At 40.0% G+C, this 13991-nt stretch overlaps 1 protein-coding gene and 1 pseudogene across 1 annotated transcript in view; one reads left to right on the plus strand and one right to left on the minus strand.

The window, feature by feature from the left end:
- Positions 1-13991, plus strand: part of LOC108490674 (histone-lysine N-methyltransferase MECOM) — a 308190-nt gene that overhangs the window by 124626 nt on the left and 169573 nt on the right. The gene's annotated exons all lie outside the window — the stretch shown is intronic.
- LOC103731728 overlaps positions 193-13991 on the minus strand; it is a 27769-nt pseudogene continuing 13970 nt past the window's right edge.

A 13991-nucleotide genomic window follows, 5' to 3' on the forward strand; every position in this document is an offset into this window, starting at 1 on the left:
TACACATGGACAGTAAACCATTATATATTGTCAACTGAAATCAGTACTGATGGTTATAGTAATTTTCTTAAACATCAGCCGCCTTTTCTTTAGTCGTTTCTTCAATTGACTTCTCTGAAGTTATTGGTGAGGGGCCCTGCCTTGAGCTTTCTGTCACAGTTCGTTGAAAAGGACAAAGCACTACTCTAAAAATTAGAACATGCCACCTCCCATACCACCTCCCATTCCAGGGTCCTTTTCTTCTTTAGGAATTTCTGTGACTATAGCTTCTGCTGTAGTTAACACAGCAGAAATCCCAGCAGCATCCAATAAAGCAGCTCTTACAACCTTTGTTGGATCAATGATTTCCTTTTCCACCACGTTCACAAAATCTCCAAGCATAGCATAATAACCAACTTCTGAGGAGCTTTGCAGAATTTTCTCAACTATCAAAGCAACTTCAACACCTGCATTCTTAGCAATAATTATTGTGGGAATTTTTAGTGATTCGGAATAATTTCTCTACCAATTTCCTCATCTTTACTGGCAGGCTTTAATGAGTCCAAAGCTGGGATGCAGCAAAGCAGAGCACAACCCCGTCCTAGAGCAATGCCTCATTCCACACTCCTCTTGTGGCACTGAGGGCACCTGTAACTCTTTCTTCTCACCCACTTTGATGTCACTTGCCCTCCAACCTTCAGCACAGCTACTCCATATGACAGCTTTGCCAGTCGTTTGTTCATTCAGTTTTTCCTTTTCGTATTCACCAGCTCTGATGTCTACTTGCTCAGTGATTTCTTGAATACATTTTTCAATTTAAGCTTTGTCACCTTTTCTGGTGATAATGACATCTCCAACTTTTCCTGAGTCGTGAACCTGAATGTTTTCAAGGTTTAGATTCAGCCGCTCTTCCAAACACTGCACCACCAGTAACAATAGCCATATCTTTTAACATGTTCTTCTTATTGTCCCCCAAACCTAGAACTTTGACTGCTACCAGCTACAGACTGACTTTTAGCCTATTCAAAACCAGTGCACTTAGAGCTTCTCCATCAACATCTTCAGCAGTTGTCACCAAGGGCTTCCAGTGAGTATTGGCAGTTGCAAGAGCAGGAACAATAGACTGGACACCAGAAATTTTATTTACACTCAACAGAATATAGACATCTTGGAATTTACAGCTTTTTACCTTTTTGGTGTGTTAATAAAATATGGGGAAATAAATCCTCGATCAAACTTCATGCCTCCAGTAATTTCTAATTCATCATTCAGCGTCTTCTCATCCTTTACTGTGATGACTCTTTCTTCCAACCTTCTTCATTGCGTCAGAAACGATGTTTCCAATTTCTTTGTCTCCACTTGCAGAAAGATATGGCTATTGCTACTGGTGGTGCAGCATTTGGAAGAGGGGTTGAATCTAAACCTTGAAAACGTTCAGGTTCAGGACTCAGGAAAAGTTGGAGATGTCATTATCACCAGAAACCTGAACAATTTATTCAGGAGGTTTAGGCTGCTTTTTAAGCTCAGTGATTACAGCATCAACAGCCAACATCACACCTTTCTCATTTCCACTGGATTAGCAGCTTGCTGGTCTTCTTAAAGCTTTCCTTGGCCACAGAGCGTGCCAGAACAGTGCAGTGCTGTGGCATCCACAGCCTCTTCATTTGTGTTACTGATAACATCTTGAACAAGTTCAGTTCTAAAATTTTTATATTTATCCTTTAAATCAATGGACTGCAACAGTCACATCACCTTTTGTTACTTTGGGACTTCCCCAGCTCTGTTCAGTAATCACCGTTCTTCCCGTTGGGCCCATTGCAGTGGCAAAAGCAAGGGCTAAAAGGTCTAACCTTGAAGCATTAGGGTTCGGCGTCTGCACCAAATTTTACATCCTTGGCATAAGCCTGAGTGAGATGAGGAGCATGTGCCCTGAACACCGGTGTCATCTGGCCAAGGACTGTTGGTAGCAAATCATGTCTGCAGGGCGGGTGTGGGAGCACGTGCAGTGGCGTGGGGTAAGTTGAAGGCAGCGAGTGTGGCACCTGTATTGCAGGACGGATCTATAATTATTTCACTTAACATGGTGTCCTCCAGGTCTATTCATTTCCTGTAAATCACAGGATTTCTTTCTTCAAGGGTGAACACTGTTTATGCACCTCATTCTTTATCCATTCATTTATTGACTGGCATAGGTGGCTGATCACACATCTTGACCATTGTGAATAGTGCCGCCATAAGCAGACGTCCACATACTGCTTTTGTATGCTGACTTGATTTATTGGTAGATACTCAGGAATAGGCTGTCTGGATCACACAGTAATTCTATTTTCAATGTTTGGTGGAACCTTGTACTGTGTTCCACACAGGCTTTATTAACATTTCTACTTTTCTCCAAATCTTCATTAACATTTTTTTCATAGGATCCATTCTAACTCAAGTGAGATGGAATCTCATTGTAATGTTCAACAAATGATTTTTTGTGTTGTTGATTTTTTTTTGGTCTTTTTGAAGCAGGGTCTCCCTGTGGCCCCAGCTGTTCTGGAACTCACTATGTAGACCAGGCTGGCCTTGAACTCACAGAGATCTGCCTGCCTCTGCCTCCCAAGTGCTGGGACTACAGGTGTGGGACACCATGCCCAGCTGATTTTTAAACACTGTGTAATGGCTAATTGTGGTTGTCAGCTTGACCTACCTGGGAAGAGGGAATTACAATTGAAGAGTTTCCTCCATCAGATTGGTCAGTTGGCATGCCTGTGGGACATTTTCTTGATTGCTAATTGATGGAAGAGGACCCAACTTACTGTGGGTGGTACCATCCCAAGGCAGAGGGACCTGAGCTCTATAAGAAAGATGGCTGAACGTGAGCCTGGGAGCAACGAGTAAGAGTGTTCCTCCATGATCCCGGCCTCTGTTTCTGCATGACTTTCTATAGTGGTGGACTGTGACCTGGAAGTGTGAGTCAAGCAAACCTTTTTCCTCTCAAAGTTGCTTTTGCTCAAAGCGCTTTATCACAGCAACAGAAAGCAAACTACAGCACACTGATAAAGGTCAGTTGATTCCAGATCACGAAACTGGATATACAAGTAAAGGGAGTAATCCAGGGAAAGTGCTGCCTTCAGGTTCTGCAAACAGCCTTAGAGAACACTGGCACCTTGACACTCTTTGGAAGGCCATTATGTTTATATGATTTACCTTTTGGCCTTATGGGTAGAATGAAAGTTTAGATTATCCTATATGAAAAAAACAATTGTTTGGAACTATGTAATACATGTAATCCTGAATTTATGATCTAGTTATCTTCTAAAAGGTTAATTAGAATGCAGAAAACATTTTTTCCTTAGTAATATTCTAAGTGATGATGTGGTTTCCAGACTGGCATATAAAAGCCCACTTAATCTGTCATATCAGTAGGGTGGCCCTAGTGTAAAACCTGATTTAGCCAGTCTATTTGGGTGATCTTGGTCACTGACCTTATGTAAATTCCTAGCCTACAAGAGGAGGAAAGGGCTTTTATGAGGATCACTTGAGATAATGTAAATGGGAATGTTCTATAAATTATAAACTTCTGTATGGAAGTAGCAATATGTTATTTTTACCAACAAAGCAAAGGACTGTTAGAGGGCAGAACATGGTGTATTATGGTCAATGTGTGGCCTGGGCGATATGCTGGGCATAGAGGGCATATATTGAAATGCCTGTGCATGTGATTGCTTTCCTATTCTAATTTTAATTTTGTAAGTTCAGATCACAGTAGACTGTATATAGAACTTATAAACTTACGTATGTGTTGCATACATACACAGATATACAAGCATGACAGCTATGCACATAAGAGTCTTAAACTTATTTTAAAAATATTTTTATTTTATGTGTATGAGTGTATTTCCTGCATGTGTGTAAGTGCACTCACATAATGCAATACCACAGTCATCAGAATAAGGTGTCAGATCCCTTGGAACTGAAGTTATGGATGGTTGTTAGCTGCCATGTGGGTGCTGGGAATCAAATCCTGGTCCTCTGCAAGAATAGTCAGTGGTCTTAAGGGCTGAGCTGTCTCTCCAGCCCCGTGAGAGTCTTGAATTTATTGTTTGATCAGAACAGTGTGGAACCTATTAGACTATTAATATTTCATCTAACAAAGAACATATATCCTGGCTATGAAAGGTGGGGAGTTTGGTAGGTAAACCAAGTTTTTAAATTTTATTTTATATATTATTTTTATTTTATGTGTATGAGTGTATTGCCTGCGTGTAAGTGAGTGCACCTGTGTCATGCAATGCCACAGAGGTCAGAAGAGGGCTTTGGATTCCCTTGGAATTGGAGTTAAGAATGCTTTGCAGCCACCATGTAGGTGCTGTGAATTGAACCCGGATCCTCTGCAAGAGCAGTCAGTGCTCTTAATCGCTGAGCCATCTCTCCAGCCCTGTAAATCAAGTTTTTATTGTATTTATACCATTATTTCTATGAAAAATTTAGCTTTTAGAGTTGTAACCTTCACAATACAATGTCCTAACATTGCCCTCTTGGTGGGATGTTGACATTACTGGCTTAGGAGACTATCTGTGTGCATGTATGTGTGTATGCATGTTTGTATGTATGCATATGTACATGTTTGTATGTGTATGTACATATGTATGGAACTATATGTATAGATGTTTTGAGAATATACAGGATTATAAGATACCGATAAGTCTCTTGAAAAATGACAAGACCACAATTCTCTCTGACTGGATCTGTTATCTTTCATTATTTTTTCCCAGAAGTTTAGGGTTGTAGAACTCTGGATACCTGCCCCCCCAAGAGTTTAAGCATTGGTAAATCTAACCCCCTCCCTCTGTCCCTCCGTCCCTCCGTCCCTCCGTCCCTCCCTCCGTCCCTCCCTCCCTCCTCCATGTTCTCAGAATATTCCTCCTCCTCCTCCTCCTCCTCCTCCTCCTCCTCCTCCTCATTTTGATAAATCAAATACTTCTTCCAGATCATTCCTAGAGTCTAAGGAGGACAGTAGGGAGATAAAGAGAATTGTAGCAGCTGTTCTTAGTAGCTAATGACTTCATGCTCTGGAATTAGGGAAAGCATACAATTAAAAAAACCCATTAATCAAAGTGTGTTGAAGACTGTCAAAGGGTCTCCCTGTTATTTCATGTAAGCCAAATTTCTGGGCTGGGACCCAGAATGGCTAAGTGAATGTTCTAAGGAGGACAGTAGGGAGATAAAGAGAATTGTAGCAGCTGTTCTTAGTAGCTAATGACTTCATGCTCTGGAATTAGGGAAAGCATACAATTAAAAAAACCCATTAATCAAAGTGTGTTGAAGACTGTCAAAGGGTCTCCCTGTTATTTCATGTAAGCCAAATTTCTGGGCTGGGACCCAGAATGGCTAAGTGAATGTTGAGATGAATAGATTTAATGATACAAAATTAATGCAATGAAGGAGATTTGTGCCAAATATTTCCAAAACTTGAGACCAACGAAACACTTTATCATACATGTCCATTTTGGATGTGGCCATTTAAGAGTTCTCTATGAAAAGGTAAGCTATTCTTTGGGAATAGAAAGAAGATGGGCACCTAGTGGTGAGGGGGTCCATGGCATGGAAAATATGGTAGAAAACCAGTGGGGTGGAGGTAAATTATAACAGGTTTAACAAAAATGAGCAAGACCGAATGAATAAGTTTTGAAAGCAGTGGTCCATTTAGTTATTTCTTTTGTTTTCCATATTTTTTCTTGACTCTGCAAAATAATAAGGAACAAAAGAAAAATCTGCTGAATGCCTAGTCATAGTTTATTGGAGCAGGAAAATAAGCCATTGCAAACCACACTCTGATTTTCTGTGAGTGGCAGAATCACTCACCGTGGTGAGACATGGCAGGGCGAACCATTTGGAGTGATTATTTTCTGATGTTAAATTGCAAATGGCATGAGTGGAGTCAACAAAGGTATGAATTATTTTTTAAAAAGTCTTTTTAAAAATCCCATTATTGAAAAGTATGTATTTGTATGACCAGCTTTTGACTTCATTTCTTCAGTTTATAACTTCGTATGACAACAGCCAACCTTTAAGAATGTGTCTCTTTGTTTATATTTGGCTGGTTAAAAGCTTTCATAATTAATATCTTTGTGTCAGAAACAGTATTGTTACAAGCTGCATGATGATTATAATAGTTGGGAAATATATTTAATTATTTGGCTAAACTGACTGGGTTGAAGAAAAAGCCTGAGATTCTTGCCTTTTGCTTTCATAAGGAAGCTGTTACATATTCAGTAAAAGTATATGTGCCTGGGTGAAATTTATTACTGACCTGCAAATGATTTATTATTAGGTTAATAGAAGGCACTACTTAGAGCTAACTCTGGGAGACTCCATGGTATAATGGCCATATATATTTGATGGTAAAGGTGGACTATTACCTGCCTCCCACAATTCATGTTCTGTTTTGATTGACAGTTTCAGGTTGCCTGGCTCTTTAAGGCACATCTCTGGTATTCAAACTGTTGGTGAAAAGATATTTTAGCCCCAGTGTCTGCTTCCAGAGAACATTTAATTTGAGAGAGTAGAATGCAATGGTTTTGTAATGTAAGAGCATGGCCAGGCGGGGAGAGGCATACTCAGCCCTAGGGAGGCTGAATCAGGGGATCATGAGTTCAAGGCTAGTTTGGGCTTCTTGTCTCAAAATAAATGAGGAAACCTTAGGTGGAACGATGGTGGTAGAGGTGTAGATTCAGTGACTACTGTCTGTGAGATATCCCCCTTTTCTAGTTGTGATTAGAGTTCAGAGATTGATCTCAGTTTTTAGTAGCCTTAAAACCAGTTTTTCTTTCCTTCCTTCCTTCCTTCCTTCCTTCCTTCCTTCCTTCCTTCCTTCCTTCCTTCCTTCCTTCCTTCCTTCCTTTCTTTTTATATAGAAACTGGTTGGCTTTTAAGGGAAGGGTAATTGGAGATTTATAAGGGGCAAATCCCTTGCTATCCCTAATACTTTTGGGGTCCTGACCCTACCCAGATGACACACAATGTAGACTCTCTGAGTAACTGAATGCATGCTCAGCTAGTGCTTGACATGTTTCAGGCTGAAAAGGTCAACAGGGCAGGAAATTGTGCAGATGTGGGTACATTCTTGGCACCCTTTGTACCATACATCATAGCCTCTGTATTAATTGCTGTAATGTAATGAATTTCCCCCACAGTTAGCAGCTCAAGACAACAAATGCGTGTTACCTATTCTAGTGTCTGTGGGCCAACAATCTGGCAGTGGGCACGACAGGGTATTCCTGGCTTTCAGTCCCTCAGGAGGTTTTGGGTCTAGATGTTATCTGAGATGACAGTCCTCTGAAGACTAGGGGCATCTGCTTCTTACCTGAGGAGGTTGGCAGGAGCCCTCAGCACCTGCTTCGTGGATATTGTCTTCATTGGCTCATTTGACAGGATGAGTATCTTTCTCCAGAAACCACCAAAGAGGTGGGCCTGTTATGACCTTGTTGCTAAACCCACATTCTCACCTCTTTTTATTGCCCTTATTAGAGGTGAGTCAGAGTCTAGCCTATTCTCAATGGCCATACCAAGGCTATCAGGAGGTAGACATGCCTGTTGCCATCTTAGAGTCTGCCTGCCATGGCCCCTTTCACTGATTTTATTCTATTATCTTGTGACTTATGAGATTCTGAAGGTCTGCTGGAGAATTGCATTATAGGAACTCTGGTTTACCTTTAATTCACCTTGGACAAAATCATTTGGGCAATCTTTCCCAGTCCAAATCTAGTATTGTGAAGGTTCATATTTGAAACACTTCCATCCACTGACTGTAAGCCCCAAATCAGCCTTGGGAGAAAATAAAACCATTCAACTGAATTATATGAAATGAATATGTTGGTTTCAGCCCAGCTCCCACTGGGTCCATGTCTGGCCACAGGAACAAGTCCTGGAAGCTTGCGTTTACCATCTGAAGAAGGTGACAGGGAGAAAAACTATTTTACATGGTGTTTTCAACCTGGGACTCAGCCACTCCTATGAAAAAAGTTTAAAGAATTTATCACTTCACTGATGAAGAACAATGACACCTATAAACTTTGTTTCTCCAATTACAAAAGATACTTTCTCTAAGTAAATCTAGTTAAAATATAAAACAAAGCAAACTGTATGTATGGGTTTGCCCATGCCTATTCATGACTTAAGTTCTCTTTATTTTGTTTTAGAAAGCCCACTGTTTTCAGGGGTCACATAGGCACTCCTGAAACCTAAATGTTGGTCAATAGGATGAATAACATTGGCTATACAGTTGGGAAGAGATAGGTGATGATTGCTTCTATATGTTGGACTCCATAGGCCTAAAAGTATATCTAAGGAGTCCAGGGTCAGCTATCCCAGAGATGGGGGTCAAACTAGGGACTTTGTGTTTTTGTAATTTACTGAGAAGCTTGGGAGTTCATTCAGCTTCAGGAAGCTGGAATAACCAGAAAAAAAGTTAGGAATCTAAGCAGCTTGGGAGCCTTTCTTAGTTCATAGACAAGGTTGGGAAGGCGTTAGGAATGGTGAAATTTCCTTCTGTGATTCCAAAACTAGATTTTTCCCTTGTGTTTTGGGGATCTTCAGTGCAGTTATTTGATACTGTTAGATCTCTGTTGGGATAAATGCTTTTTTAAAGCAACAGAGTGTAGATGACATCGTTCTAATAGATAACTTACTAGAATGGAGAGATCGCTCAGTGGTTAAGAGCACTTGCTGCTTTTTACAGAGGATATGAGTTCAGTTCCTAGCACCCACACTGGGTGACTCACAACTGTCTTTAACTCTAGTTCTAAGGGATCTGAAGTCCTCTTCTGGCCTCAGTGGGCACCTGCATGAATGTACAAACATTCAGACACACACTCAAAAAATAAAAAAAAAGTCTTTCAAAAAAATGATGCTTGCTTGAGGAGCTCTCTAGTTGTTTAGATTTTGCCTTTATTTTCTGTTTCTTCAGGGCCAGTCATTACCTTCTTTGTCTTTCTAGACTGCCTTGTCAAGATTCTAATTTTGATGTGTGCTTTCCTTCTTTGTTCATTCCCCAAATCCGAAATTGTGAAATCTTTGTGGGAAAAGACTAGTTGCATGTCCCTCATCCTCACCAGAGTGCTCAGTGCTTAGCACACAGTAGGAAAAAATAATGCTAAATGAAGGAAGCCAGGGCTAAAAGAAGAGAGGGTCCATCTTAGCACTCTGGCTCTGAGTGAGCTATTTTGGAATTGGTTAGATGCATCTGCTATTAATAGAAATGACATAGAGTTATCAGAGTTCTGGTAAAGTTGTTTAAAAGCTAAAGTTCTGGCCACCTGCATCAGTAGCACAGAAGGAGATTGGCATTTAGATTAGGTGGCTCTGTTATTCAGTGACTTTGCATACTTGTTCAAGGGCACTGGAGTCAACCAATGGTTATTTTTGGAGTCCCCATCGCTCTTGGGATCGCTGCAGTGAAGAATGGTACCCCCCTTCACTGCCTCCTTCACCTTGCTTGTTCTGGTCCAGGGAGTACCGAGGTTCAGGTTCAGCCTGTGCAACAGTGACTCCTTGGTGCCCTGTTATTTTTAGCATATGAACCACAGCAGCAGTTGGAAGCTCAGCGTTACTCAGCATGAGCTAAGTTTCTGAGGCTGAAACAGTTTAAAAAATTTAAAAAAAAATTAAAAAAAAGAATAGTGGGGCTCTGAAGGTGTGTGTGTGTGTGTGTGTGTGTGTGTGTGTGTGTGTGTGTGCTTGGAGGCCAGAGGACAACTTTAAATATGGTTCCTCGGGAGCTGTCTACCTTGTTCTTTGAGATAGGTCTCTCACTGGTCTAGCGCTCATCAAGTAGGCTAGTCTGACTGGACACTGAGTTCTAGAAATCCATCTGTCTCTGCCTCACCAATGTCAGAATTACATATGTGTGCTGCCATATCCAACTTTTATGTGGGTTCTGGAGATAGAACTCAGGTCCTCATGCTTGTAGGGGAAGTACTTTACCAACTGAGCTCTCTCCCAAGCCCGTCTCTATTGTTTATGCTCTTTCTGTAACCCATAATAAGTATGCTTAAGACCTTAATTTGTGACATACCAATGTGTTACCATGAAAACTGGAGTTAAGAGACCTCTAATCTAGTTTTGGATGCCTTTGTCTGTAATTTAGGGTGAAAGTGAGGGAATTAGGAAGAGAAGAGCATTAAAAATGATGCATATCTTTTGTCTTGTGAGGAAATATTAAAAAATAACAATTAGGGGCAGGAGAGATGGCTCAGCAGTTAAGAACACTGGCTGCTCTTGCAGAGGACCCAGGTTTGATTCCCAGCACCCACATGGCAGCAAACAACTATCCATAGCTTCAGTTCCGGGGGATCTGATGCCCTCTTCTGACCTCTGTGGGCATTGGATGATACAGATGCACTTATATACATGCAGGTAATACACTCATACACATAAAATAAAAATAATAAATAAAACATTTTTAAAAGCAATTAAATCTTTTTAACTGAAATAACAGAAGGCTATCAGACAGACTGCTGAGCTTTGAGTTTTGACAGTGTAATGGAGCTTATGTTGGTTAAAGTAGGCTAACTGCTGTGATAAACACATGCTGACATGTGTTTGCTTTTCTCTGATGTGGTAGTCTAATGGAAGCCCCCTTCAGTGGGCTCTGCTCCACTAGTTTCAGGAACCCAGGCTACTGATGGCTTTACCATCTTTACTGTGTGGCTCCCAGTATCATTGTGCTGATCATGTGTATTTTGTTAGCAGATGGAGAATCAACATGGATATGTGCAGAGTTCTTATGGAAGGGGCACATGCTTCTACCTAGTTCCACTGGATGTAGCCATGTGGTTTCTATCTGACAATAAATGTAAGGGCAAGTAGGAAATATATGGAATAGGCCCTTCTAAATTCACATGTTGAAGACCTATCTGATTACGTTAGGGCGAGACTGTGTTTGAAGAAAGGGCCTTTAAAGAGGTAATTAAAGTAAAATAAGCTTTCAGGATGATCACTTGTCCTGACTGATACTCTTAGAAGAAAAGGAGATTAGGATACCCAGGCAGACATCAGAGGCACATGACCACAGAGGACATAGGAAATGGGCCTTTGATTCAAGGAGAAACCAACCTGTCAGCATCTTGGATTTCAGAACTAGGAAAAAATAAATTTCTGTTGGTTAAGCTATCTAGTCTGAGTTATTTTATTAATGGAAGCTCTAATAAATGAACAGAAATAGTCTAGATGAGCCTGGAAAAAGTCAGAATGACCTGGTGATTAGCTAAGAGTTTCTGCTACCGTAGAGAGAGTTGTTTACTATTTATTCATTCTTTCAATATTTTTTTAAATTATTTAATAACCACATGATTAGAAGCATTTCATTACATCATTAACATATTCAATAACAATTTCCAGAGCAAAGATGCTTCTCTTTCAAAATTAGCTGTAAATTTTGAGGTTCACAGTTAAATTAATACAGTTATACAATATTGAACTCAGTATAACCCTTATAAGACATAAAATTGAATGAGGTTTTAACTTTTTTTTTTAAATTACAACATAGAATAAGTAGATTTAATAAATGTTTATAGCATATTTCATCCAACAGCTGTGGAATATACATTCTTTTCAGCAGTCCAGGTAACTTTTTCTAAAATAAATCACATTTTTTTTATTCTTCTTCTTTTATGAAGTTAGTTAAAAATTAATGAACAAGAAATTAAAGAGACTGCACTGCAATTAAGTTAGAATATTCTAACTGGAAAACAATTACTGTGAAACTATTTACATTCTCATAGAATTATAAACATTTCTCAAGGAATACTTTACAGCACTTTTTGCGTACCTTTTGCGTACAGTACTTTTGCGTATAGTACTTTTTTGCGTACTCTTCTAAGTACTAGGAGTATAGTGAACAAAACAGAAAATTCGGGGGAGCTGAGGGGTGGTAAGCATGCCACCTCTAGACAGCCTGCCTGGGCTTGGATCCTGGCTCCACCTTCTGCGAGCCACCTCTGGTAAGCTCCCTGGCCTCTTCTATAAAATAAGGATAAGAGAAGTCAACATTTTACAAGGTGGATATTTTAATCCTTTTTAGGAGTTTAGGTTAAAACACACAAAGAACTTAAACACTGAAGGAAACAGAGTAAGTGTTCAATTCACTTTAACCATTGTTGCTATCTCAATAATAAAACAAATGGTTAAAGGTCTTTCTGTTTTTTGTAAGTGTAAAACCCTGAAAAGTTTTCTAATATTCATTGACAAATAATGTATGGAAATTGCATTTTCATTACACATAAAGAAGCAAACACAACTCCTGACTGTAATTTCTTTTCTGAGAAGTTTCTCAATTTTTATTGAGATATAGTTGATATACCATGAAATTCACTTCTTTTAACTAACTCTTCAATCCAGTGGTTTGTAGTATACCAACAACTGTGTACAACCGTCACCAGTCTCTGATTCTAGAATATTTTAATCTTCTGGAAAGAAACCTCCTTCTCACTGGAGTCACTGCTGGTTATTTCTGCCTTTCTTCCCCACAGCCTCTGCAATCACTAATCTATTTTCTGTCTGTGGATTTGCGTATTGTAGATGTTCAGATAAATGGAATTATACCATGTGGTTCTCCCCTTCTAGCTTCTTTTGCTTGGACTAATGATTTCAAGTTTCATTCATTCACCTAATGATATGTATAATAAATTCATTCTGTTTTGCTTATTTTATGTAGCCCAGGCTAGCCTTGAACCTTGCTTCTACCTCCCAAGTGGTAGAATTCTAGGCATGTGCCACCACACCTAGCTCCATTGTTTTTGATGGCTTAATAATTTTCCATTGCATAGATATATTAATACCACATTTTATTTATATGTTCATCTGTTGAGGGACATTAGAGTTGTTTCCAGTTTTTCACTGGTGTTAATAATGCCGCTGTGCCTATTTGTGTGGGCTGTGCCCATAGGAATGGAGCTGTTGACTCTCACAGGAACTCTGTGTGTAAACTCTAGGGAAACTGCCAACTTATTTTGCATATTAAATTGCCTATTGCATACCTTATGTTTAAAGTATATTATTTGGTGATTTATTTGGTATTGTTTAATTGAAAAAAGGGGAATCATATGAACTTAAAATTCTAAGATTTGTATTTGTCCCCGACCTTTTTTTCATTTGAGACAGCGTTTCTCACTAAGAACCCTGACTGGCCTGGAATTCACTGTGTAGACCAGGCTGACCTTGAACTCAGAGATCCACCTATCTCTACCTCCCAAGTGCTTGGATTAAAGGCATGAACCACCATGCCTTGCTGTTCCCAAATACTTTGAGAGTCTTTGTATCCATTCTTATGAATATGTCAAAAACCAAGATAAATGAAAATGTATGGTTGTTTGTTTTCCTTTTCTGTGGCTTGTCTTTTCTTTTGGCTGTCACTACTCAGCATTTGGAGAAGACTTTTAACAGGGTTCTAGATATACCTGGATGAGGGGGGAGCATCGAAGGAGCATGGTGAAGTAGCCCACACCTACAGGACGGAGAAACGCCCACACCAGTGGCCAAACTAGGTGAAATTAGCCATCATCTAATATGCACCTGTCAGATGCCAGGCTTCCTTCTCAGCACAGAGGTAATTAAAAAAGGAAGAAAGGGACCTCTGGTTTGTGAAGACTATGATGTTTTCAGTGCTAATAATTGGGAGAAAAATCCATTTTCACAGTCACCTACCTTAATGTAGTTTAGATCTGTACAGTCATGAGCTTTTGTGAGCTGCAGAGGTAGATGGGATGCATGGTTACTATCCGTGGATCTCTGCTGAAAGAAGCAAGCTTTCAAGGAGTTTGTTGTTGCCACCACAGAAAGGTAAATTTGAGTATAAGCCAATGGTAGCTCCCAAGGAAGACATGGTGATGCATCAGGGCTGCTCTGGCTCTTTCTGGGTTTGTGTAGCTGGGGTCTGTTCTGGGTTTGTGTAGCTGGGGTCTGTTCTGGGTTTGTGTAGCTGGGGTCTGTTCTGGGTTTGTGTAGCTGGGGTCTGTTCTGAGTTTGTG

This window comes from Nannospalax galili, unplaced genomic scaffold, assembly GCF_000622305.1.
Source record: "Nannospalax galili isolate Female #2095 unplaced genomic scaffold, S.galili_v1.0 scaffold33, whole genome shotgun sequence".
Taxonomy (NCBI): Eukaryota; Metazoa; Chordata; class Mammalia; order Rodentia; family Spalacidae; genus Nannospalax; species Nannospalax galili.